The sequence below is a fragment of the Ambystoma mexicanum genome, chromosome 5q (genome assembly GCF_040938575.1).
Source record: "Ambystoma mexicanum isolate Mex_15411 chromosome 5q, UKY_AmexF1_1, whole genome shotgun sequence".
Taxonomy (NCBI): Eukaryota; Metazoa; Chordata; class Amphibia; order Caudata; family Ambystomatidae; genus Ambystoma; species Ambystoma mexicanum.
Genome location: NC_090933.1, coordinates 528,508,159 through 528,531,882, shown reverse-complemented (window position 1 = coordinate 528,531,882; position 23,724 = coordinate 528,508,159). Strand labels below are relative to the sequence as shown.

The following is a 23,724-nucleotide window of genomic DNA, read 5'->3' as shown; positions in this document are numbered from 1 at the left end:
CGAGGGCCGGCAACAGGCGTGATACTGTGCAACAGGCGCATTGCATGGCATTGGTGACATATTCAGGAAATTCCACTTTGATGCCACCCAGGGCTGTTAACCTTTTATTTCATTTCAATACGATGCTTCGAATAATTGGTTCAAAGTGCGCAGCCTTTGCTCTTTTATTTCGTTTTCATCGGAGCAGGTCGGAGCTGGCAGAAGAGTGAGCCCTGTCTGCAGGAGCTCTGATTCCAGAAAGCATATTTTCCCTGTCTTTCTTACCACTCATCTGTGTCTCTTCGCTGACATGAGGCGTTGCTACACTCTGCAGTCTCCCGGCATTTAAAGTCTGCTACCAGCAGAGCACGTTCTGGACTTCACAGCGCCCAGCAAAGTACTAGCCTGCGCCCACCCCCTACTACCGCAAAAACCTTTTGCATGCTTTGGCAGAAGTGTGAACAAAATGCCACGAACCACCCCAGATGGGACTCGAACCCACAATCCCTGGCTTAGGAGGCCAGTGCCTTATCCATTAGGCCACTGGGGCCACTCGACAGAGAAGGGGAAAGTTCTTTCTTTTCCTCTTCTCTCACTGGAGTCACGGGTACTGGCCCACTGAAAAGGGCAAGTTGGCTCACGTCCAAAGCTGCAGTGTCCCAGCACACGCGGGCAAAAGGCACCTGCTTGCACTCGGCTGGACACTTCCGCTTTATGGGACACACGATGGAAAGTGGACTCAATTCCCAGACCTAACTCTTACCTGTTTGGTATTCTGACGCTCGATTGTAAAATATGGCCAGCTGGTCAAAATGACAAAGGGCACTCCAGCGCTGGTCCTTTGGCTGCAGGCGGCGTGTCAGCGGCCTAAAACAGCAAGAAATAGCGAGAGAAATAAAGTGAGAAGCAAGCACCTTTTCAATTGGGCTCTCGGGTCTATGGGACTGGCGTGCAGCCTCTTGATCACAAGCGCAGGTCCAGCGTGAAAGGGCGTGGCAGTGGAGTCACTCTGCTATTAATACCTGGTTGGCCAATCCTCGTTGCAATGGATGGCCATCTGCAGCTTTACTTGTAGCTCCACTGAAGGTATTTTGTTTTGGGCAAAGGGGTGAGATTGTGATTTCCTCTGCCGCAGATGAAGAGAAAGGGCTTTATGCACTACAGGTCCCTGGACAGCCAAGCAAGTGTGAGCCGGAGACTGTGCTTCAGCTCTGAAGCAGTGTATCGAGAGCCTTCGAGGAGGAGGGGAATTAGCTCAGATGGTAGAGCGCTCGCTTAGCATGCGAGAGGTAGCGGGATCGATGCCCGCATTCTCCAGCAAGACGCTTTTACTTCATTTTCACTATTTTATTCAAAACTCGCCAATCGTCGCAAATAAAGTCATGTGCTCGCTTCTGTTTTTTTTACTATCATCCTAAAAGTCTTCCGTCCACTTTCTGCTATCCCAAAGAGTCATCCGCGCGAGGGCCGGCAACAGGCGTGATACTGTGCAACAGGCGCATTGCATGGCATTGGTGACATATTCAGGAAATTCCACTTTGATGCCACCCAGGGCTGTTAACCTTTTATTTCATTTCAATACGATGCTTCGAATAATTGGTTCAAAGTGCGCAGCCTTTGCTCTTTTATTTCGTTTTCATCGGAGCAGGTCGGAGCTGGCACAAGAGTGAGCCCTGTCTGCAGGAGCTCTGATTCCAGAAAGCATATTTTCCCTGTCTTTCTTACCACTCATCTGTGTCTCTTCGCTGACATGAGGCGTTGCTACACTCTGCAGTCTCCCGGCATTTAAAGTCTGCTACCAGCAGAGCACGTTCTGGACTTCACAGCGCCCAGCAAAGTACTAGCCTGCGCCCACCCCCTACTACCGCAAAAACCTTTTGCATGCTTTGGCAGAAGTGTGAACAAAATGCCACGAACCACCCCAGATGGGACTCGAACCCACAATCCCTGGCTTAGGAGGCCAGTGCCTTATCCATTAGGCCACTGGGGCCACTCAACAGAGAAGGGGAAAGTTCTTTCTTTTCCTCTTCTCTCACTGGAGTCACGGGTACTGGCCCACTGAAAAGGGCAAGTTGGCTCACGTCCAAAGCTGCAGTGTCCCAGCACACGCGGGCAAAAGGCACCTGCTTGCACTCGGCTGGACACTTCCGCTTTATGGGACACACGATGGAAAGTGGACTCAATTCCCAGACCTAACTCTTACCTGTTTGGTATTCTGACGCTCGATTGTAAAATATGGCCAGCTGGTAAAAATGACAAAGGGCACTCCAGCGCTGGTCCTTTGGCTGCAGGCGGCGTGTCAGCGGCCTAAAACAGCAAGAAATAGCGAGAGAAATAAAGTGAGAAGCAAGCACCTTTTCAATTGGGCTCGCGGGTCTATGGGACTGGCGTGCAGCCTCTTGATCACAAGCGCAGGTCCAGCGTGAAAGGGCGTGGCAGTGGAGTCACTCTGCTATTAATACCTGGTTGGCCAATCCTCGTTGCAATGGATGGCCATCTGCAGCTTTACTTGTAGCTCCACTGAAGGTATTTTGTTTTGGGCAAAGGGGTGAGATTGTGATTTCCTCTGCCGCAGATGAAGAGAAAGGGCTTTATGCACTACAGGTCCCTGGACAGCCAAGCAAGTGTGAGCCGGAGATTGTGCTTCAGCTCTGAAGCAGTGTATCGAGAGCCTTCGAGGAGGAGGGGAATTAGCTCAGATGGTAGAGCGCTCGCTTAGCATGCGAGAGGTAGCGGGATCGATGCCCGCATTCTCCAGCAAGACGCTTTTTCTTCATTTTCACTATTTTATTCAAAACTCGCCAATCGTCGCAAATAAAGTCATGTGCTCGCTTCTGTTTTTTTTACTATCATCCTAAAAGTCTTCCGTCCACTTTCTGCTATCCCAAAGAGTCACCCGCGCGAGGGCCGGCAACAGGCGTGATACTGTGCAACAGGCGCATTGCATGGCATTGGTGACATATTCAGGAAATTCCACTTTGATGCCACCCAGGGCTGTTAACCTTTTATTTCATTTCAATACGATGCTTCGAATAATTGGTTCAAAGTGCGCAGCCTTTGCTCTTTTATTTCGTTTTCATCGGAGCAGGTCGGAGCTGGCAGAAGAGTGAGCCCTGTCTGCAGGAGCTCTGATTCCAGAAAGCATATTTTCCCTGTCTTTCTTACCACTCATCTGTGTCTCTTCGCTGACATGAGGCGTTGCTACACTCTGCAGTCTCCCGGCATTTAAAGTCTGCTACCAGCAGAGCACGTTCTGGACTTCACAGCGCCCAGCAAAGTACTAGCCTGCGCCCACCCCCTACTACCTCAAAAACCTTTTGCATGCTTTGGCAGAAGTGTGAACAAAATGCCACGAACCACCCCAGATGGGACTCGAACCCACAATCCCTGGCTTAGGAGGCCAGTGCCTTATCCATTAGGCCACTGGGGCAACTCGACAGAGAAGGGGAAAGTTCTTTCTTTTCCTCTTCTCTCACTGGAGTCACGGGTACTGGCCCACTGAAAAGGGCAAGTTGGCTCACGTCCAAAGCTGCAGTGTCCCAGCACACGCGGGCAAGAGGCACCTGCTTGCACTCGGCTGGACACTTCCGCTTTATGGGACACACGATGGAAAGTGGACTCAATTCCCAGACCTAACTCTTACCTGTTTGGTATTCTGACGCTCGATTGTAAAATATGGCCAGCTGGTAAAAATGACAAAGGGCACTCCAGCGCTGGTCCTTTGGCTGCAGGCGGCGTGTCAGCGGCCTAAAACAGCAAGAAATAGCGAGAGAAATAAAGTGAGAAGCAAGCACCTTTTCAATTGGGCTCTCGGGTCTATGGGACTGGCGTGCAGCCTCTTGATCACAAGCGCAGGTCCAGCGTGAAAGGGCGTGGGAGTGGAGTCACTCTGCTATTAATACCTGGTTGGCCAATCCTCGTTGCAATGGATGGCCATCTGCAGCTTTACTTGTAGCTCCACTGAAGGTATTTTGTTTTGGGCAAAGGGGTGAGATTGTGATTTCCTCTGCGGCAGATGAAGAGAAAGGGCTTTATGCACTACAGGTCCCTGGACAGCCAAGCAAGTGTGAGCCGGAGACTGTGCTTCAGCTCTGAAGCAGTGTATCGAGAGCCTTCGAGGAGGAGGGGAATTAGCTCAGATGGTAGAGCGCTCGCTTAGCATGCGAGAGGTAGCGGGATCGATGCCCGCATTCTCCAGCAAGACGCTTTTTCTTCATTTTCACTATTTTATTCAAAACTCGCCAATCGTCGCAAATAAAGTCATGTGCTCGCTTCTGTTTTTTTTACTATCATCCTAAAAGTCTTCCGTCCACTTTCTGCTATCCCAAAGAGTCATCCGCGCGAGGGCCGGCAACAGGCGTGATACTGTGCAACAGGCGCATTGCATGGCATTGGTGACATATTCAGGAAATTCCACTTTGATGCCACCCAGGGCTGTTAACCTTTTATTTCATTTCAATACGATGCTTCGAATAATTGGTTCAAAGTGCGCAGCCTTTGCTCTTTTATTTCGTTTTCATCGGAGCAGGTCGGAGCTGGCAGAAGAGTGAGCCCTGTCTGCAGGAGCTCTGATTCCAGAAAGCATATTTTCCCTGTCTTTCTTACCACTCATCTGTGTCTCTTCGCTGACATGAGGCGTTGCTACACTCTGCAGTCTCCCGGCATTTAAAGTCTGCTACCAGCAGAGCACGTTCTGGACTTCACAGCGCCCAGCAAAGTACTAGCCTGCGCCCACCCCCTACTACCGCAAAAACCTTTTGCATGCTTTGGCAGAAGTGTGAACAAAATGCCACGAACCACCCCAGATGGGACTCGAACCCACAATCCCTGGCTTAGGAGGCCAGTGCCTTATCCATTAGGCCACTGGGGCCACTCGACAGAGAAGGGGAAAGTTCTTTCTTTTCCTCTTCTCTCACTGGAGTCACGGGTACTGGCCCACTGAAAAGGGCAAGTTGGCTCACGTCCAAAGCTGCAGTGTCCCAGCACACGCGGGCAAAAGGCACCTGCTTGCACTCGGCTGGACACTTCCGCTTTATGGGACACACGATGGAAAGTGGACTCAATTCCCAGACCTAACTCTTACCTGTTTGGTATTCTGACGCTCGATTGTAAAATATGGCCAGCTGGTAAAAATGACAAAGGGCACTCCAGCGCTGGTCCTTTGGCTGCAGGCGGCGTGTCAGCGGCCTAAAACAGCAAGAAATAGCGAGAGAAATAAAGTGAGAAGCAAGCACCTTTTCAATTGGGCTCTCGGGTCTATGGGACTGGCGTGCAGCCTCTTGATCACAAGCGCAGGTCCAGCGTGAAAGGGCGTGGCAGTGGAGTCACTCTGCTATTAATACCTGGTTGGCCAATCCTCGTTGCAATGGATGGCCATCTGCAGCTTTACTTGTAGCTCCACTGAAGGTATTTTGTTTTGGGCAAAGGGGTGAGATTGTGATTTCCTCTGCCGCAGATGAAGAGAAAGGGCTTTATGCACTACAGGTCCCTGGACAGCCAAGCAAGTGTGAGCCGGAGATTGTGCTTCAGCTCTGAAGCAGTGTATCGAGAGCCTTCGAGGAGGAGGGGAATTAGCTCAGATGGTAGAGCGCTCGCTTAGCATGTGAGAGGTAGCGGGATCGATGCCCGCATTCTCCAGCAAGACGCTTTTTCTTCATTTTCACTATTTTATTCAAAACTCGCCAATCGTCGCAAATAAAGTCATGTGCTCGCTTCTGTTTTTTTTACTATCATCCTAAAAGTCTTCCGTCCACTTTCTGCTATCCCAAAGAGTCACCCGCGCGAGGGCCGGCAACAGGCGTGATACTGTGCAACAGGCGCATTGCATGGCATTGGTGACATATTCAGGAAATTCCACTTTGATGCCACCCAGGGCTGTTAACCTTTTATTTCATTTCAATACGATGCTTCGAATAATTGGTTCAAAGTGCGCAGCCTTTGCTCTTTTATTTCGTTTTCATCGGAGCAGGTCGGAGCTGGCAGAAGAGTGAGCCCTGTCTGCAGGAGCTCTGATTCCAGAAAGCATATTTTCCCTGTCTTTCTTACCACTCATCTGTGTCTCTTCGCTGACATGAGGCGTTGCTACACTCTGCAGTCTCCCGGCATTTAAAGTCTGCTACCAGCAGAGCACGTTCTGGACTTCACAGCGCCCAGCAAAGTACTAGCCTGCGCCCACCCCCTACTACCTCAAAAACCTTTTGCATGCTTTGGCAGAAGTGTGAACAAAATGCCACGAACCACCCCAGATGGGACTCGAACCCACAATCCCTGGCTTAGGAGGCCAGTGCCTTATCCATTAGGCCACTGGGGCAACTCGACAGAGAAGGGGAAAGTTCTTTCTTTTCCTCTTCTCTCACTGGAGTCACGGGTACTGGCCCACTGAAAAGGGCAAGTTGGCTCACGTCCAAAGCTGCAGTGTCCCAGCACACGCGGGCAAGAGGCACCTGCTTGCACTCGGCTGGACACTTCCGCTTTATGGGACACACGATGGAAAGTGGACTCAATTCCCAGACCTAACTCTTACCTGTTTGGTATTCTGACGCTCGATTGTAAAATATGGCCAGCTGGTAAAAATGACAAAGGGCACTCCAGCGCTGGTCCTTTGGCTGCAGGCGGCGTGTCAGCGGCCTAAAACAGCAAGAAATAGCGAGAGAAATAAAGTGAGAAGCAAGCACCTTTTCAATTGGGCTCTCGGGTCTATGGGACTGGCGTGCAGCCTCTTGATCACAAGCGCAGGTCCAGCGTGAAAGGGCGTGGGAGTGGAGTCACTCTGCTATTAATACCTGGTTGGCCAATCCTCGTTGCAATGGATGGCCATCTGCAGCTTTACTTGTAGCTCCACTGAAGGTATTTTGTTTTGGGCAAAGGGGTGAGATTGTGATTTCCTCTGCGGCAGATGAAGAGAAAGGGCTTTATGCACTACAGGTCCCTGGACAGCCAAGCAAGTGTGAGCCGGAGACTGTGCTTCAGCTCTGAAGCAGTGTATCGAGAGCCTTCGAGGAGGAGGGGAATTAGCTCAGATGGTAGAGCGCTCGCTTAGCATGCGAGAGGTAGCGGGATCGATGCCCGCATTCTCCAGCAAGACGCTTTTTCTTCATTTTCACTATTTTATTCAAAACTCGCCAATCGTCGCAAATAAAGTCATGTGCTCGCTTCTGTTTTTTTTACTATCATCCTAAAAGTCTTCCGTCCACTTTCTGCTATCCCAAAGAGTCATCCGCGCGAGGGCCGGCAACAGGCGTGATACTGTGCAACAGGCGCATTGCATGGCATTGGTGACATATTCAGGAAATTCCACTTTGATGCCACCCAGGGCTGTTAACCTTTTATTTCATTTCAATACGATGCTTCGAATAATTGGTTCAAAGTGCGCAGCCTTTGCTCTTTTATTTCGTTTTCATCGGAGCAGGTCGGAGCTGGCAGAAGAGTGAGCCCTGTCTGCAGGAGCTCTGATTCCAGAAAGCATATTTTCCCTGTCTTTCTTACCACTCATCTGTGTCTCTTCGCTGACATGAGGCGTTGCTACACTCTGCAGTCTCCCGGCATTTAAAGTCTGCTACCAGCAGAGCACGTTCTGGACTTCACAGCGCCCAGCAAAGTACTAGCCTGCGCCCACCCCCTACTACCGCAAAAACCTTTTGCATGCTTTGGCAGAAGTGTGAACAAAATGCCACGAACCACCCCAGATGGGACTCGAACCCACAATCCCTGGCTTAGGAGGCCAGTGCCTTATCCATTAGGCCACTGGGGCCACTCGACAGAGAAGGGGAAAGTTCTTTCTTTTCCTCTTCTCTCACTGGAGTCACGGGTACTGGCCCACTGAAAAGGGCAAGTTGGCTCACGTCCAAAGCTGCAGTGTCCCAGCACACGCGGGCAAAAGGCACCTGCTTGCACTCGGCTGGACACTTCCGCTTTATGGGACACACGATGGAAAGTGGACTCAATTCCCAGACCTAACTCTTACCTGTTTGGTATTCTGACGCTCGATTGTAAAATATGGCCAGCTGGTAAAAATGACAAAGGGCATTTTATCATTGCCTTATCCATTAGGCCACTGGGGCCACTCGACAGAGAAGGGGAAAGTTCTTTCTTTTCCTCTTCTCTCACTGGAGTCACGGGTACTGGCCCACTGAAAAGGGCAAGTTGGCTCACGTCCAAAGCTGCAGTGTCCCAGCACACGCGGGCAAAAGGCACCTGCTTGCACTCGGCTGGACACTTCCGCTTTATGGGACACACGATGGAAAGTGGACTCAATTCCCAGACCTAACTCTTACCTGTTTGGTATTCTGACGCTCGATTGTAAAATATGGCCAGCTGGTAAAAATGACAAAGGGCACTCCAGCGCTGGTCCTTTGGCTGCAGGCGGCGTGTCAGCGGCCTAAAACAGCAAGAAATAGCGAGAGAAATAAAGTGAGAAGCAAGCACCTTTTCAATTGGGCTCTCGGGTCTATGGGACTGGCGTGCAGCCTCTTGATCACAAGCGCAGGTCCAGCGTGAAAGGGCGTGGCAGTGGAGTCACTCTGCTATTAATACCTGGTTGGCCAATCCTCGTTGCAATGGATGGCCATCTGCAGCTTTACTTGTAGCTCCACTGAAGGTATTTTGTTTTGGGCAAAGGGGTGAGATTGTGATTTCCTCTGCCGCAGATGAAGAGAAAGGGCTTTATGCACTACAGGTCCCTGGACAGCCAAGCAAGTGTGAGCCGGAGATTGTGCTTCAGCTCTGAAGCAGTGTATCGAGAGCCTTCGAGGAGGAGGGGAATTAGCTCAGATGGTAGAGCGCTCGCTTAGCATGCGAGAGGTAGCGGGATCGATGCCCGCATTCTCCAGCAAGACGCTTTTTCTTCATTTTCACTATTTTATTCAAAACTCGCCAATCGTCGCAAATAAAGTCATGTGCTCGCTTCTGTTTTTTTTACTATCATCCTAAAAGTCTTCCGTCCACTTTCTGCTATCCCAAAGAGTCACCCGCGCGAGGGCCGGCAACAGGCGTGATACTGTGCAACAGGCGCATTGCATGGCATTGGTGACATATTCAGGAAATTCCACTTTGATGCCACCCAGGGCTGTTAACCTTTTATTTCATTTCAATACGATGCTTCGAATAATTGGTTCAAAGTGCGCAGCCTTTGCTCTTTTATTTCGTTTTCATCGGAGCAGGTCGGAGCTGGCAGAAGAGTGAGCCCTGTCTGCAGGAGCTCTGATTCCAGAAAGCATATTTTCCCTGTCTTTCTTACCACTCATCTGTGTCTCTTCGCTGACATGAGGCGTTGCTACACTCTGCAGTCTCCCGGCATTTAAAGTCTGCTACCAGCAGAGCACGTTCTGGACTTCACAGCGCCCAGCAAAGTACTAGCCTGCGCCCACCCCCTACTACCTCAAAAACCTTTTGCATGCTTTGGCAGAAGTGTGAACAAAATGCCACGAACCACCCCAGATGGGACTCGAACCCACAATCCCTGGCTTAGGAGGCCAGTGCCTTATCCATTAGGCCACTGGGGCAACTCAACAGAGAAGGGGAAAGTTCTTTCTTTTCCTCTTCTCTCACTGGAGTCACGGGTACTGGCCCACTGAAAAGGGCAAGTTGGCTCACGTCCAAAGCTGCAGTGTCCCAGCACACGCGGGCAAGAGGCACCTGCTTGCACTCGGCTGGACACTTCCGCTTTATGGGACACACGATGGAAAGTGGACTCAATTCCCAGACCTAACTCTTACCTGTTTGGTATTCTGACGCTCGATTGTAAAATATGGCCAGCTGGTAAAAATGACAAAGGGCACTCCAGCGCTGGTCCTTTGGCTGCAGGCGGCGTGTCAGCGGCCTAAAACAGCAAGAAATAGCGAGAGAAATAAAGTGAGAAGCAAGCACCTTTTCAATTGGGCTCTCGGGTCTATGGGACTGGCGTGCAGCCTCTTGATCACAAGCGCAGGTCCAGCGTGAAAGGGCGTGGGAGTGGAGTCACTCTGCTATTAATACCTGGTTGGCCAATCCTCGTTGCAATGGATGGCCATCTGCAGCTTTACTTGTAGCTCCACTGAAGGTATTTTGTTTTGGGCAAAGGGGTGAGATTGTGATTTCCTCTGCGGCAGATGAAGAGAAAGGGCTTTATGCACTACAGGTCCCTGGACAGCCAAGCAAGTGTGAGCCGGAGACTGTGCTTCAGCTCTGAAGCAGTGTATCGAGAGCCTTCGAGGAGGAGGGGAATTAGCTCAGATGGTAGAGCGCTCGCTTAGCATGCGAGAGGTAGCGGGATCGATGCCCGCATTCTCCAGCAAGACGCTTTTTCTTCATTTTCACTATTTTATTCAAAACTCGCCAATCGTCGCAAATAAAGTCATGTGCTCGCTTCTGTTTTTTTTACTATCATCCTAAAAGTCTTCCGTCCACTTTCTGCTATCCCAAAGAGTCATCCGCGCGAGGGCCGGCAACAGGCGTGATACTGTGCAACAGGCGCATTGCATGGCATTGGTGACATATTCAGGAAATTCCACTTTGATGCCACCCAGGGCTGTTAACCTTTTATTTCATTTCAATACGATGCTTCGAATAATTGGTTCAAAGTGCGCAGCCTTTGCTCTTTTATTTCGTTTTCATCGGAGCAGGTCGGAGCTGGCAGAAGAGTGAGCCCTGTCTGCAGGAGCTCTGATTCCAGAAAGCATATTTTCCCTGTCTTTCTTACCACTCATCTGTGTCTCTTCGCTGACATGAGGCGTTGCTACACTCTGCAGTCTCCCGGCATTTAAAGTCTGCTACCAGCAGAGCACGTTCTGGACTTCACAGCGCCCAGCAAAGTACTAGCCTGCGCCCACCCCCTACTACCGCAAAAACCTTTTGCATGCTTTGGCAGAAGTGTGAACAAAATGCCACGAACCACCCCAGATGCGACTCGAACCCACAATCCCTGGCTTAGGAGGCCAGTGCCTTATCCATTAGGCCACTGGGGCCACTCGACAGAGAAGGGGAAAGTTCTTTCTTTTCCTCTTCTCTCACTGGAGTCACGGGTACTGGCCCACTGAAAAGGGCAAGTTGGCTCACGTCCAAAGCTGCAGTGTCCCAGCACACGCGGGCAAAAGGCACCTGCTTGCACTCGGCTGGACACTTCCGCTTTATGGGACACACGATGGAAAGTGGACTCAATTCCCAGACCTAACTCTTACCTGTTTGGTATTCTGACGCTCGATTGTAAAATATGGCCAGCTGGTAAAAATGACAAAGGGCACTCCAGCGCTGGTCCTTTGGCTGCAGGCGGCGTGTCAGCGGCCTAAAACAGCAAGAAATAGCGAGAGAAATAAAGTGAGAAGCAAGCACCTTTTCAATTGGGCTCTCGGGTCTATGGGACTGGCGTGCAGCCTCTTGATCACAAGCGCAGGTCCAGCGTGAAAGGGCGTGGCAGTGGAGTCACTCTGCTATTAATACCTGGTTGGCCAATCCTCGTTGCAATGGATGGCCATCTGCAGCTTTACTTGTAGCTCCACTGAAGGTATTTTGTTTTGGGCAAAGGGGTGAGATTGTGATTTCCTCTGCCGCAGATGAAGAGAAAGGGCTTTATGCACTACAGGTCCCTGGACAGCCAAGCAAGTGTGAGCCGGAGATTGTGCTTCAGCTCTGAAGCAGTGTATCGAGAGCCTTCGAGGAGGAGGGGAATTAGCTCAGATGGTAGAGCGCTCGCTTAGCATGCGAGAGGTAGCGGGATCGATGCCCGCATTCTCCAGCAAGACGCTTTTTCTTCATTTTCACTATTTTATTCAAAACTCGCCAATCGTCGCAAATAAAGTCATGTGCTCGCTTCTGTTTTTTTTACTATCATCCTAAAAGTCTTCCGTCCACTTTCTGCTATCCCAAAGAGTCACCCGCGCGAGGGCCGGCAACAGGCGTGATACTGTGCAACAGGCGCATTGCATGGCATTGGTGACATATTCAGGAAATTCCACTTTGATGCCACCCAGGGCTGTTAACCTTTTATTTCATTTCAATACGATGCTTCGAATAATTGGTTCAAAGTGCGCAGCCTTTGCTCTTTTATTTCGTTTTCATCGGAGCAGGTCGGAGCTGGCAGAAGAGTGAGCCCTGTCTGCAGGAGCTCTGATTCCAGAAAGCATATTTTCCCTGTCTTTCTTACCACTCATCTGTGTCTCTTCGCTGACATGAGGCGTTGCTACACTCTGCAGTCTCCCGGCATTTAAAGTCTGCTACCAGCAGAGCACGTTCTGGACTTCACAGCGCCCAGCAAAGTACTAGCCTGCGCCCACCCCCTACTACCTCAAAAACCTTTTGCATGCTTTGGCAGAAGTGTGAACAAAATGCCACGAACCACCCCAGATGGGACTCGAACCCACAATCCCTGGCTTAGGAGGCCAGTGCCTTATCCATTAGGCCACTGGGGCAACTCGACAGAGAAGGGGAAAGTTCTTTCTTTTCCTCTTCTCTCACTGGAGTCACGGGTACTGGCCCACTGAAAAGGGCAAGTTGGCTCACGTCCAAAGCTGCAGTGTCCCAGCACACGCGGGCAAGAGGCACCTGCTTGCACTCGGCTGGACACTTCCGCTTTATGGGACACACGATGGAAAGTGGACTCAATTCCCAGACCTAACTCTTACCTGTTTGGTATTCTGACGCTCGATTGTAAAATATGGCCAGCTGGTAAAAATGACAAAGGGCACTCCAGCGCTGGTCCTTTGGCTGCAGGCGGCGTGTCAGCGGCCTAAAACAGCAAGAAATAGCGAGAGAAATAAAGTGAGAAGCAAGCACCTTTTCAATTGGGCTCTCGGGTCTATGGGACTGGCGTGCAGCCTCTTGATCACAAGCGCAGGTCCAGCGTGAAAGGGCGTGGGAGTGGAGTCACTCTGCTATTAATACCTGGTTGGCCAATCCTCGTTGCAATGGATGGCCATCTGCAGCTTTACTTGTAGCTCCACTGAAGGTATTTTGTTTTGGGCAAAGGGGTGAGATTGTGATTTCCTCTGCGGCAGATGAAGAGAAAGGGCTTTATGCACTACAGGTCCCTGGACAGCCAAGCAAGTGTGAGCCGGAGACTGTGCTTCAGCTCTGAAGCAGTGTATCGAGAGCCTTCGAGGAGGAGGGGAATTAGCTCAGATGGTAGAGCGCTCGCTTAGCATGCGAGAGGTAGCGGGATCGATGCCCGCATTCTCCAGCAAGACGCTTTTTCTTCATTTTCACTATTTTATTCAAAACTCGCCAATCGTCGCAAATAAAGTCATGTGCTCGCTTCTGTTTTTTTTACTATCATCCTAAAAGTCTTCCGTCCACTTTCTGCTATCCCAAAGAGTCATCCGCGCGAGGGCCGGCAACAGGCGTGATACTGTGCAACAGGCGCATTGCATGGCATTGGTGACATATTCAGGAAATTCCACTTTGATGCCACCCAGGGCTGTTAACCTTTTATTTCATTTCAATACGATGCTTCGAATAATTGGTTCAAAGTGCGCAGCCTTTGCTCTTTTATTTCGTTTTCATCGGAGCAGGTCGGAGCTGGCAGAAGAGTGAGCCCTGTCTGCAGGAGCTCTGATTCCAGAAAGCATATTTTCCCTGTCTTTCTTACCACTCATCTGTGTCTCTTCGCTGACATGAGGCGTTGCTACACTCTGCAGTCTCCCGGCATTTAAAGTCTGCTACCAGCAGAGCACGTTCTGGACTTCACAGCGCCCAGCAAAGTACTAGCCTGCGCCCACCCCCTACTACCGCAAAAACCTTTTGCATGCTTTGGCAGAAGTGTGAACAAAATGCCACGAACCACCCCAGATGGGACTCGAACCCACAATCCCTGGCTTAGGAGGCCAGTGCCTTATCCATTAGGCCACTGGGGCCACTCGACAGAGAAGGGGAAAGTTCTTTCTTTTCCTCTTCTCTCACTGGAGTCACGGGTACTGGCCCACTGAAAAGGGCAAGTTGGCTCACGTCCAAAGCTGCAGTGTCCCAGCACACGCGGGCAAAAGGCACCTGCTTGCACTCGGCTGGACACTTCCGCTTTATGGGACACACGATGGAAAGTGGACTCAATTCCCAGACCTAACTCTTACCTGTTTGGTATTCTGACGCTCGATTGTAAAATATGGCCAGCTGGTAAAAATGACAAAGGGCACTCCAGCGCTGGTCCTTTGGCTGCAGGCGGCGTGTCAGCGGCCTAAAACAGCAAGAAATAGCGAGAGAAATAAAGTGAGAAGCAAGCACCTTTTCAATTGGGCTCTCGGGTCTATGGGACTGGCGTGCAGCCTCTTGATCACAAGCGCAGGTCCAGCGTGAAAGGGCGTGGCAGTGGAGTCACTCTGCTATTAATACCTGGTTGGCCAATCCTCGTTGCAATGGATGGCCATCTGCAGCTTTACTTGTAGCTCCACTGAAGGTATTTTGTTTTGGGCAAAGGGGTGAGATTGTGATTTCCTCTGCCGCAGATGAAGAGAAAGGGCTTTATGCACTACAGGTCCCTGGACAGCCAAGCAAGTGTGAGCCGGAGATTGTGCTTCAGCTCTGAAGCAGTGTATCGAGAGCCTTCGAGGAGGAGGGGAATTAGCTCAGATGGTAGAGCGCTCGCTTAGCATGTGAGAGGTAGCGGGATCGATGCCCGCATTCTCCAGCAAGACGCTTTTTCTTCATTTTCACTATTTTATTCAAAACTCGCCAATCGTCGCAAATAAAGTCATGTGCTCGCTTCTGTTTTTTTTACTATCATCCTAAAAGTCTTCCGTCCACTTTCTGCTATCCCAAAGAGTCACCCGCGCGAGGGCCGGCAACAGGCGTGATACTGTGCAACAGGCGCATTGCATGGCATTGGTGACATATTCAGGAAATTCCACTTTGATGCCACCCAGGGCTGTTAACCTTTTATTTCATTTCAATACGATGCTTCGAATAATTGGTTCAAAGTGCGCAGCCTTTGCTCTTTTATTTCGTTTTCATCGGAGCAGGTCGGAGCTGGCAGAAGAGTGAGCCCTGTCTGCAGGAGCTCTGATTCCAGAAAGCATATTTTCCCTGTCTTTCTTACCACTCATCTGTGTCTCTTCGCTGACATGAGGCGTTGCTACACTCTGCAGTCTCCCGGCATTTAAAGTCTGCTACCAGCAGAGCACGTTCTGGACTTCACAGCGCCCAGCAAAGTACTAGCCTGCGCCCACCCCCTACTACCGCAAAAACCTTTTGCATGCTTTGGCAGAAGTGTGAACAAAATGCCACGAACCACCCCAGATGGGACTCGAACCCACAATCCCTGGCTTAGGAGGCCAGTGCCTTATCCATTAGGCCACTGGGGCCACTCGACAGAGAAGGGGAAAGTTCTTTCTTTTCCTCTTCTCTCACTGGAGTCACGGGTACTGGCCCACTGAAAAGGGCAAGTTGGCTCACGTCCAAAGCTGCAGTGTCCCAGCACACGCGGGCAAAAGGCACCTGCTTGCACTCGGCTGGACACTTCCGCTTTATGGGACACACGATGGAAAGTGGACTCAATTCCCAGACCTAACTCTTACCTGTTTGGTATTCTGACGCTCGATTGTAAAATATGGCCAGCTGGTCAAAATGACAAAGGGCACTCCAGCGCTGGTCCTTTGGCTGCAGGCGGCGTGTCAGCGGCCTAAAACAGCAAGAAATAGCGAGAGAAATAAAGTGAGAAGCAAGCACCTTTTCAATTGGGCTCTCGGGTCTATGGGACTGGCGTGCAGCCTCTTGATCACAAGCGCAGGTCCAGCGTGAAAGGGCGTGGCAGTGGAGTCACTCTGCTATTAATACCTGGTTGGCCAATCCTCGTTGCAATGGATGGCCATCTGCAGCTTTACTTGTAGCTCCACTGAAGGTATTTTGTTTTGGGCAAAGGGGTGAGATTGTGATTTCCTCTGCGGCAGATGAAGAGAAAGGGCTTTATGCACTACAGGTCCCTGGACAGCCAAGCAAGTGTGAGCCGGAGACTGTGCTTCAGCTCTGAAGCAGTGTATCGAGAGCCTTCGAGGAGGAGGGGAATTAGCTCAGATGGTAGAGCGCTCGCTTAGCATGCGAGAGGTAGCGGGATCGATGCCCGCATTCTCCAGCAAGACGCTTTTTCTTCATTTTCACTATTTTATTCAAAACTCGCCAATCGTCGCAAATAAAGTCATGTGCTCGCTTCTGTTTTTTTTACTATCATCCTAAAAGTCTTCCGTCCACTTTCTGCTATCCCAAAGAGTCATCCGCGCGAGGGCCGGCAACAGGCGTGATACTGTGCAACAGGCGCATTGCATGGCATTGGTGACATATTCAGGAAATTCCACTTTGATGCCACCCAGGGCTGTTAACCTTTTATTTCATTTCAATACGATGCTTCGAATAATTGGTTCAAAGTGCGCAGCCTTTGCTCTTTTATTTCGTTTTCATCGGAGCAGGTCGGAGCTGGCAGAAGAGTGAGCCCTGTCTGCAGGAGCTCTGATTCCAGAAAGCATATTTTCCCTGTCTTTCTTACCACTCATCTGTGTCTCTTCGCTGACATGAGGCGTTGCTACACTCTGCAGTCTCCCGGCATTTAAAGTCTGCTACCAGCAGAGCACGTTCTGGACTTCACAGCGCCCAGCAAAGTACTAGCCTGCGCCCACCCCCTACTACCGCAAAAACCTTTTGCATGCTTTGGCAGAAGTGTGAACAAAATGCCACGAACCACCCCAGATGGGACTCGAACCCACAATCCCTGGCTTAGGAGGCCAGTGCCTTATCCATTAGGCCACTGGGGCCACTCGACAGAGAAGGGGAAAGTTCTTTCTTTTCCTCTTCTCTCACTGGAGTCACGGGTACTGGCCCACTGAAAAGGGCAAGTTGGCTCACGTCCAAAGCTGCAGTGTCCCAGCACACGCGGGCAAAAGGCACCTGCTTGCACTCGGCTGGACACTTCCGCTTTATGGGACACACGATGGAAAGTGGACTCAATTCCCAGACCTAACTCTTACCTGTTTGGTATTCTGACGCTCGATTGTAAAATATGGCCAGCTGGTAAAAATGACAAAGGGCACTCCAGCGCTGGTCCTTTGGCTGCAGGCGGCGTGTCAGCGGCCTAAAACAGCAAGAAATAGCGAGAGAAATAAAGTGAGAAGCAAGCACCTTTTCAATTGGGCTCTCGGGTCTATGGGACTGGCGTGCAGCCTCTTGATCACAAGCGCAGGTCCAGCGTGAAAGGGCGTGGCAGTGGAGTCACTCTGCTATTAATACCTGGTTGGCCAATCCTCGTTGCAATGGATGGCCATCTGCAGCTTTACTTGTAGCTCCACTGAAGGTATTTTGTTTTGGGCAAAGGGGTGAGATTGTGATTTCCTCTGCCGCAGATGAAGAGAAAGGGCTTTATGCACTACAGGTCCCTGGACAGCCAAGCAAGTGTGAGCCGGAGATTGTGCTTCAGCTCTGAAGCAGTGTATCGAGAGCCTTCGAGGAGGAGGGGAATTAGCTCAGATGGTAGAGCGCTCGCTTAGCATGTGAGAGGTAGCGGGATCGATGCCCGCATTCTCCAGCAAGACGCTTTTTCTTCATTTTCACTATTTTATTCAAAACTCGCCAATCGTCGCAAATAAAGTCATGTGCTCGCTTCTGTTTTTTTTACTATCATCCTAAAAGTCTTCCGTCCACTTTCTGCTATCCCAAAGAGTCACCCGCGCGAGGGCCGGCAACAGGCGTGATACTGTGCAACAGGCGCATTGCATGGCATTGGTGACATATTCAGGAAATTCCACTTTGATGCCACCCAGGGCTGTTAACCTTTTATTTCATTTCAATACGATGCTTCGAATAATTGGTTCAAAGTGCGCAGCCTTTGCTCTTTTATTTCGTTTTCATCGGAGCAGGTCGGAGCTGGCAGAAGAGTGAGCCCTGTCTGCAGGAGCTCTGATTCCAGAAAGCATATTTTCCCTGTCTTTCTTACCACTCATCTGTGTCTCTTCGCTGACATGAGGCGTTGCTACACTCTGCAGTCTCCCGGCATTTAAAGTCTGCTACCAGCAGAGCACGTTCTGGACTTCACAGCGCCCAGCAAAGTACTAGCCTGCGCCCACCCCCTACTACCGCAAAAACCTTTTGCATGCTTTGGCAGAAGTGTGAACAAAATGCCACGAACCACCCCAGATGGGACTCGAACCCACAATCCCTGGCTTAGGAGGCCAGTGCCTTATCCATTAGGCCACTGGGGCCACTCGACAGAGAAGGGGAAAGTTCTTTCTTTTCCTCTTCTCTCACTGGAGTCACGGGTACTGGCCCACTGAAAAGGGCAAGTTGGCTCACGTCCAAAGCTGCAGTGTCCCAGCACACGCGGGCAAAAGGCACCTGCTTGCACTCGGCTGGACACTTCCGCTTTATGGGACACACGATGGAAAGTGGACTCAATTCCCAGACCTAACTCTTACCTGTTTGGTATTCTGACGCTCGATTGTAAAATATGGCCAGCTGGTCAAAATGACAAAGGGCACTCCAGCGCTGGTCCTTTGGCTGCAGGCGGCGTGTCAGCGGCCTAAAACAGCAAGAAATAGCGAGAGAAATAAAGTGAGAAGCAAGCACCTTTTCAATTGGGCTCTCGGGTCTATGGGACTGGCGTGCAGCCTCTTGATCACAAGCGCAGGTCCAGCGTGAAAGGGCGTGGCAGTGGAGTCACTCTGCTATTAATACCTGGTTGGCCAATCCTCGTTGCAATGGATGGCCATCTGCAGCTTTACTTGTAGCTCCACTGAAGGTATTTTGTTTTGGGCAAAGGGGTGAGATTGTGATTTCCTCTGCCGCAGATGAAGAGAAAGGGCTTTATGCACTACAGGTCCCTGGACAGCCAAGCAAGTGTGAGCCGGAGACTGTGCTTCAGCTCTGAAGCAGTGTATCGAGAGCCTTCGAGGAGGAGGGGAATTAGCTCAGATGGTAGAGCGCTCGCTTAGCATGCGAGAGGTAGCGGGATCGATGCCCGCATTCTCCAGCAAGACGCTTTTACTTCATTTTCACTATTTTATTCAAAACTCGCCAATCGTCGCAAATAAAGTCATGTGCTCGCTTCTGTTTTTTTTACTATCATCCTAAAAGTCTTCCGTCCACTTTCTGCTATCCCAAAGAGTCATCCGCGCGAGGGCCGGCAACAGGCGTGATACTGTGCAACAGGCGCATTGCATGGCATTGGTGACATATTCAGGAAATTCCACTTTGATGCCACCCAGGGCTGTTAACCTTTTATTTCATTTCAATACGATGCTTCGAATAATTGGTTCAAAGTGCGCAGCCTTTGCTCTTTTATTTCGTTTTCATCGGAGCAGGTCGGAGCTGGCACAAGAGTGAGCCCTGTCTGCAGGAGCTCTGATTCCAGAAAGCATATTTTCCCTGTCTTTCTTACCACTCATCTGTGTCTCTTCGCTGACATGAGGCGTTGCTACACTCTGCAGTCTCCCGGCATTTAAAGTCTGCTACCAGCAGAGCACGTTCTGGACTTCACAGCGCCCAGCAAAGTACTAGCCTGCGCCCACCCCCTACTACCGCAAAAACCTTTTGCATGCTTTGGCAGAAGTGTGAACAAAATGCCACGAACCACCCCAGATGGGACTCGAACCCACAATCCCTGGCTTAGGAGGCCAGTGCCTTATCCATTAGGCCACTGGGGCCACTCAACAGAGAAGGGGAAAGTTCTTTCTTTTCCTCTTCTCTCACTGGAGTCACGGGTACTGGCCCACTGAAAAGGGCAAGTTGGCTCACGTCCAAAGCTGCAGTGTCCCAGCACACGCGGGCAAAAGGCACCTGCTTGCACTCGGCTGGACACTTCCGCTTTATGGGACACACGATGGAAAGTGGACTCAATTCCCAGACCTAACTCTTACCTGTTTGGTATTCTGACGCTCGATTGTAAAATATGGCCAGCTGGTAAAAATGACAAAGGGCACTCCAGCGCTGGTCCTTTGGCTGCAGGCGGCGTGTCAGCGGCCTAAAACAGCAAGAAATAGCGAGAGAAATAAAGTGAGAAGCAAGCACCTTTTCAATTGGGCTCGCGGGTCTATGGGACTGGCGTGCAGCCTCTTGATCACAAGCGCAGGTCCAGCGTGAAAGGGCGTGGCAGTGGAGTCACTCTGCTATTAATACCTGGTTGGCCAATCCTCGTTGCAATGGATGGCCATCTGCAGCTTTACTTGTAGCTCCACTGAAGGTATTTTGTTTTGGGCAAAGGGGTGAGATTGTGATTTCCTCTGCCGCAGATGAAGAGAAAGGGCTTTATGCACTACAGGTCCCTGGACAGCCAAGCAAGTGTGAGCCGGAGATTGTGCTTCAGCTCTGAAGCAGTGTATCGAGAGCCTTCGAGGAGGAGGGGAATTAGCTCAGATGGTAGAGCGCTCGCTTAGCATGTGAGAGGTAGCGGGATCGATGCCCGCATTCTCCAGCAAGACGCTTTTTCTTCATTTTCACTATTTTATTCAAAACTCGCCAATCGTCGCAAATAAAGTCATGTGCTCGCTTCTGTTTTTTTTACTATCATCCTAAAAGTCTTCCGTCCACTTTCTGCTATCCCAAAGAGTCACCCGCGCGAGGGCCGGCAACAGGCGTGATACTGTGCAACAGGCGCATTGCATGGCATTGGTGACATATTCAGGAAATTCCACTTTGATGCCACCCAGGGCTGTTAACCTTTTATTTCATTTCAATACGATGCTTCGAATAATTGGTTCAAAGTGCGCAGCCTTTGCTCTTTTATTTCGTTTTCATCGGAGCAGGTCGGAGCTGGCAGAAGAGTGAGCCCTGTCTGCAGGAGCTCTGATTCCAGAAAGCATATTTTCCCTGTCTTTCTTACCACTCATCTGTGTCTCTTCGCTGACATGAGGCGTTGCTACACTCTGCAGTCTCCCGGCATTTAAAGTCTGCTACCAGCAGAGCACGTTCTGGACTTCACAGCGCCCAGCAAAGTACTAGCCTGCGCCCACCCCCTACTACCGCAAAAACCTTTTGCATGCTTTGGCAGAAGTGTGAACAAAATGCCACGAACCACCCCAGATGGGACTCGAACCCACAATCCCTGGCTTAGGAGGCCAGTGCCTTATCCATTAGGCCACTGGGGCCACTCGACAGAGAAGGGGAAAGTTCTTTCTTTTCCTCTTCTCTCACTGGAGTCACGGGTACTGGCCCACTGAAAAGGGCAAGTTGGCTCACGTCCAAAGCTGCAGTGTCCCAGCACACGCGGGCAAAAGGCACCTGCTTGCACTCGGCTGGACACTTCCGCTTTATGGGACACACGATGGAAAGTGGACTCAATTCCCAGACCTAACTCTTACCTGTTTGGTATTCTGACGCTCGATTGTAAAATATGGCCAGCTGGTCAAAATGACAAAGGGCACTCCAGCGCTGGTCCTTTGGCTGCAGGCGGCGTGTCAGCGGCCTAAAACAGCAAGAAATAGCGAGAGAAATAAAGTGAGAAGCAAGCACCTTTTCAATTGGGCTCTCGGGTCTATGGGACTGGCGTGCAGCCTCTTGATCACAAGCGCAGGTCCAGCGTGAAAGGGCGTGGCAGTGGAGTCACTCTGCTATTAATACCTGGTTGGCCAATCCTCGTTGCAATGGATGGCCATCTGCAGCTTTACTTGTAGCTCCACTGAAGGTATTTTGTTTTGGGCAAAGGGGTGAGATTGTGATTTCCTCTGCCGCAGATGAAGAGAAAGGGCTTTATGCACTACAGGTCCCTGGACAGCCAAGCAAGTGTGAGCCGGAGACTGTGCTTCAGCTCTGAAGCAGTGTATCGAGAGCCTTCGAGGAGGAGGGGAATTAGCTCAGATGGTAGAGCGCTCGCTTAGCATGCGAGAGGTAGCGGGATCGATGCCCGCATTCTCCAGCAAGACGCTTTTACTTCATTTTCACTATTTTATTCAAAACTCGCCAATCGTCGCAAATAAAGTCATGTGCTCGCTTCTGTTTTTTTTACTATCATCCTAAAAGTCTTCCGTCCACTTTCTGCTATCCCAAAGAGTCATCCGCGCGAGGGCCGGCAACAGGCGTGATACTGTGCAACAGGCGCATTGCATGGCATTGGTGACATATTCAGGAAATTCCACTTTGATGCCACCCAGGGCTGTTAACCTTTTATTTCATTTCAATACGATGCTTCGAATAATTGGTTCAAAGTGCGCAGCCTTTGCTCTTTTATTTCGTTTTCATCGGAGCAGGTCGGAGCTGGCACAAGAGTGAGCCCTGTCTGCAGGAGCTCTGATTCCAGAAAGCATATTTTCCCTGTCTTTCTTACCACTCATCTGTGTCTCTTCGCTGACATGAGGCGTTGCTACACTCTGCAGTCTCCCGGCATTTAAAGTCTGCTACCAGCAGAGCACGTTCTGGACTTCACAGCGCCCAGCAAAGTACTAGCCTGCGCCCACCCCCTACTACCGCAAAAACCTTTTGCATGCTTTGGCAGAAGTGTGAACAAAATGCCACGAACCACCCCAGATGGGGCTCGAACCCACAATCCCTGGCTTAGGAGGCCAGTGCCTTATCCATTAGGCCACTGGGGCCACTCGACAGAGAAGGGGAAAGTTCTTTCTTTTCCTCTTCTCTCACTGGAGTCACGGGTACTGGCCCACTGAAAAGGGCAAGTTGGCTCACGTCCAAAGCTGCAGTGTCCCAGCACACGCGGGCAAAAGGCACCTGCTTGCACTCGGCTGGACACTTCCGCTTTATGGGACACACGATGGAAAGTGGACTCAATTCCCAGACCTAACTCTTACCTGTTTGGTATTCTGACGCTCGATTGTAAAATATGGCCAGCTGGTAAAAATGACAAAGGGCACTCCAGCGCTGGTCCTTTGGCTGCAGGCGGCGTGTCAGCGGCCTAAAACAGCAAGAAATAGCGAGAGAAATAAAGTGAGAAGCAAGCACCTTTTCAATTGGGCTCTCGGGTCTATGGGACTGGCGTGCAGCCTCTTGATCACAAGCGCAGGTCCAGCGTGAAAGGGCGTGGCAGTGGAGTCACTCTGCTATTAATACCTGGTTGGCCAATCCTCGTTGCAATGGATGGCCATCTGCAGCTTTACTTGTAGCTCCACTGAAGGTATTTTGTTTTGGGCAAAGGGGTGAGATTGTGATTTCCTCTGCCGCAGATGAAGAGAAAGGGCTTTATGCACTACAGGTCCCTGGACAGCCAAGCAAGTGTGAGCCGGAGATTGTGCTTCAGCTCTGAAGCAGTGTATCGAGAGCCTTCGAGGAGGAGGGGAATTAGCTCAGATGGTAGAGCGCTCGCTTAGCATGCGAGAGGTAGCGGGATCGATGCCCGCATTCTCCAGCAAGACGCTTTTTCTTCATTTTCACTATTTTATTCAAAACTCGCCAATCGTCGCAAATAAAGTCATGTGCTCGCTTCTGTTTTTTTTACTATCATCCTAAAAGTCTTCCGTCCACTTTCTGCTATCCCAAAGAGTCACCCGCGCGAGGGCCGGCAACAGGCGTGATACTGTGCAACAGGCGCATTGCATGGCATTGGTGACATATTCAGGAAATTCCACTTTGATGCCACCCAGGGCTGTTAACCTTTTATTTCATTTCAATACGATGCTTCGAATAATTGGTTCAAAGTGCGCAGCCTTTGCTCTTTTATTTCGTTTTCATCGGAGCAGGTCGGAGCTGGCAGAAGAGTGAGCCCTGTCTGCAGGAGCTCTGATTCCAGAAAGCATATTTTCCCTGTCTTTCTTACCACTCATCTGTGTCTCTTCGCTGACATGAGGCGTTGCTACACTCTGCAGTCTCCCGGCATTTAAAGTCTGCTACCAGCAGAGCACGTTCTGGACTTCACAGCGCCCAGCA

General features: G+C 50.7%; 32 non-coding genes across 32 annotated transcripts; 16 read left to right on the top strand and 16 right to left on the bottom strand.

Annotated features, from left to right (window-relative positions):
* Positions 1 to 456: 456 nt before the first annotated feature.
* TRNAR-CCU (transfer RNA arginine (anticodon CCU)) lies at positions 457 to 529 on the bottom strand. The gene has a single exon. It is a non-coding gene; the product is annotated as a tRNA-Arg (tRNA).
* Positions 530 to 1,223: 694 nt separating this feature from the next.
* Positions 1,224 to 1,296, top strand: TRNAA-AGC (transfer RNA alanine (anticodon AGC)). Its single transcript has one exon. It is a non-coding gene; the product is annotated as a tRNA-Ala (tRNA).
* A 600-nt stretch (positions 1,297 to 1,896) lies between these two features.
* Positions 1,897 to 1,969, bottom strand: TRNAR-CCU (transfer RNA arginine (anticodon CCU)). The gene has a single exon. It is a non-coding gene; the product is annotated as a tRNA-Arg (tRNA).
* Positions 1,970 to 2,663: 694 nt separating this feature from the next.
* On the top strand, positions 2,664 to 2,736 carry TRNAA-AGC (transfer RNA alanine (anticodon AGC)). Its single transcript has one exon. It is a non-coding gene; the product is annotated as a tRNA-Ala (tRNA).
* Positions 2,737 to 3,336: 600 nt separating this feature from the next.
* TRNAR-CCU (transfer RNA arginine (anticodon CCU)) lies at positions 3,337 to 3,409 on the bottom strand. The gene has a single exon. It is a non-coding gene; the product is annotated as a tRNA-Arg (tRNA).
* A 694-nt stretch (positions 3,410 to 4,103) lies between these two features.
* Positions 4,104 to 4,176, top strand: TRNAA-AGC (transfer RNA alanine (anticodon AGC)). The gene has a single exon. It is a non-coding gene; the product is annotated as a tRNA-Ala (tRNA).
* A 600-nt stretch (positions 4,177 to 4,776) lies between these two features.
* On the bottom strand, positions 4,777 to 4,849 carry TRNAR-CCU (transfer RNA arginine (anticodon CCU)). Its single transcript has one exon. It is a non-coding gene; the product is annotated as a tRNA-Arg (tRNA).
* A 694-nt stretch (positions 4,850 to 5,543) lies between these two features.
* Positions 5,544 to 5,616, top strand: TRNAA-AGC (transfer RNA alanine (anticodon AGC)). The gene has a single exon. It is a non-coding gene; the product is annotated as a tRNA-Ala (tRNA).
* Positions 5,617 to 6,216: 600 nt separating this feature from the next.
* On the bottom strand, positions 6,217 to 6,289 carry TRNAR-CCU (transfer RNA arginine (anticodon CCU)). The gene has a single exon. It is a non-coding gene; the product is annotated as a tRNA-Arg (tRNA).
* Positions 6,290 to 6,983: 694 nt separating this feature from the next.
* On the top strand, positions 6,984 to 7,056 carry TRNAA-AGC (transfer RNA alanine (anticodon AGC)). Its single transcript has one exon. It is a non-coding gene; the product is annotated as a tRNA-Ala (tRNA).
* A 600-nt stretch (positions 7,057 to 7,656) lies between these two features.
* TRNAR-CCU (transfer RNA arginine (anticodon CCU)) lies at positions 7,657 to 7,729 on the bottom strand. The gene has a single exon. It is a non-coding gene; the product is annotated as a tRNA-Arg (tRNA).
* A 1,004-nt stretch (positions 7,730 to 8,733) lies between these two features.
* TRNAA-AGC (transfer RNA alanine (anticodon AGC)) lies at positions 8,734 to 8,806 on the top strand. The gene has a single exon. It is a non-coding gene; the product is annotated as a tRNA-Ala (tRNA).
* A 600-nt stretch (positions 8,807 to 9,406) lies between these two features.
* Positions 9,407 to 9,479, bottom strand: TRNAR-CCU (transfer RNA arginine (anticodon CCU)). The gene has a single exon. It is a non-coding gene; the product is annotated as a tRNA-Arg (tRNA).
* A 694-nt stretch (positions 9,480 to 10,173) lies between these two features.
* On the top strand, positions 10,174 to 10,246 carry TRNAA-AGC (transfer RNA alanine (anticodon AGC)). The gene has a single exon. It is a non-coding gene; the product is annotated as a tRNA-Ala (tRNA).
* Positions 10,247 to 10,846: 600 nt separating this feature from the next.
* Positions 10,847 to 10,919, bottom strand: TRNAR-CCU (transfer RNA arginine (anticodon CCU)). The gene has a single exon. It is a non-coding gene; the product is annotated as a tRNA-Arg (tRNA).
* Positions 10,920 to 11,613: 694 nt separating this feature from the next.
* On the top strand, positions 11,614 to 11,686 carry TRNAA-AGC (transfer RNA alanine (anticodon AGC)). Its single transcript has one exon. It is a non-coding gene; the product is annotated as a tRNA-Ala (tRNA).
* Positions 11,687 to 12,286: 600 nt separating this feature from the next.
* Positions 12,287 to 12,359, bottom strand: TRNAR-CCU (transfer RNA arginine (anticodon CCU)). The gene has a single exon. It is a non-coding gene; the product is annotated as a tRNA-Arg (tRNA).
* Positions 12,360 to 13,053: 694 nt separating this feature from the next.
* Positions 13,054 to 13,126, top strand: TRNAA-AGC (transfer RNA alanine (anticodon AGC)). Its single transcript has one exon. It is a non-coding gene; the product is annotated as a tRNA-Ala (tRNA).
* Positions 13,127 to 13,726: 600 nt separating this feature from the next.
* Positions 13,727 to 13,799, bottom strand: TRNAR-CCU (transfer RNA arginine (anticodon CCU)). The gene has a single exon. It is a non-coding gene; the product is annotated as a tRNA-Arg (tRNA).
* Positions 13,800 to 14,493: 694 nt separating this feature from the next.
* Positions 14,494 to 14,566, top strand: TRNAA-AGC (transfer RNA alanine (anticodon AGC)). The gene has a single exon. It is a non-coding gene; the product is annotated as a tRNA-Ala (tRNA).
* A 600-nt stretch (positions 14,567 to 15,166) lies between these two features.
* On the bottom strand, positions 15,167 to 15,239 carry TRNAR-CCU (transfer RNA arginine (anticodon CCU)). The gene has a single exon. It is a non-coding gene; the product is annotated as a tRNA-Arg (tRNA).
* Positions 15,240 to 15,933: 694 nt separating this feature from the next.
* TRNAA-AGC (transfer RNA alanine (anticodon AGC)) lies at positions 15,934 to 16,006 on the top strand. Its single transcript has one exon. It is a non-coding gene; the product is annotated as a tRNA-Ala (tRNA).
* Positions 16,007 to 16,606: 600 nt separating this feature from the next.
* On the bottom strand, positions 16,607 to 16,679 carry TRNAR-CCU (transfer RNA arginine (anticodon CCU)). Its single transcript has one exon. It is a non-coding gene; the product is annotated as a tRNA-Arg (tRNA).
* A 694-nt stretch (positions 16,680 to 17,373) lies between these two features.
* TRNAA-AGC (transfer RNA alanine (anticodon AGC)) lies at positions 17,374 to 17,446 on the top strand. The gene has a single exon. It is a non-coding gene; the product is annotated as a tRNA-Ala (tRNA).
* Positions 17,447 to 18,046: 600 nt separating this feature from the next.
* On the bottom strand, positions 18,047 to 18,119 carry TRNAR-CCU (transfer RNA arginine (anticodon CCU)). Its single transcript has one exon. It is a non-coding gene; the product is annotated as a tRNA-Arg (tRNA).
* A 694-nt stretch (positions 18,120 to 18,813) lies between these two features.
* On the top strand, positions 18,814 to 18,886 carry TRNAA-AGC (transfer RNA alanine (anticodon AGC)). The gene has a single exon. It is a non-coding gene; the product is annotated as a tRNA-Ala (tRNA).
* A 600-nt stretch (positions 18,887 to 19,486) lies between these two features.
* Positions 19,487 to 19,559, bottom strand: TRNAR-CCU (transfer RNA arginine (anticodon CCU)). Its single transcript has one exon. It is a non-coding gene; the product is annotated as a tRNA-Arg (tRNA).
* A 694-nt stretch (positions 19,560 to 20,253) lies between these two features.
* Positions 20,254 to 20,326, top strand: TRNAA-AGC (transfer RNA alanine (anticodon AGC)). Its single transcript has one exon. It is a non-coding gene; the product is annotated as a tRNA-Ala (tRNA).
* Positions 20,327 to 20,926: 600 nt separating this feature from the next.
* Positions 20,927 to 20,999, bottom strand: TRNAR-CCU (transfer RNA arginine (anticodon CCU)). Its single transcript has one exon. It is a non-coding gene; the product is annotated as a tRNA-Arg (tRNA).
* A 694-nt stretch (positions 21,000 to 21,693) lies between these two features.
* On the top strand, positions 21,694 to 21,766 carry TRNAA-AGC (transfer RNA alanine (anticodon AGC)). Its single transcript has one exon. It is a non-coding gene; the product is annotated as a tRNA-Ala (tRNA).
* A 600-nt stretch (positions 21,767 to 22,366) lies between these two features.
* TRNAR-CCU (transfer RNA arginine (anticodon CCU)) lies at positions 22,367 to 22,439 on the bottom strand. The gene has a single exon. It is a non-coding gene; the product is annotated as a tRNA-Arg (tRNA).
* A 694-nt stretch (positions 22,440 to 23,133) lies between these two features.
* On the top strand, positions 23,134 to 23,206 carry TRNAA-AGC (transfer RNA alanine (anticodon AGC)). The gene has a single exon. It is a non-coding gene; the product is annotated as a tRNA-Ala (tRNA).
* Positions 23,207 to 23,724: the final 518 nt, after the last annotated feature.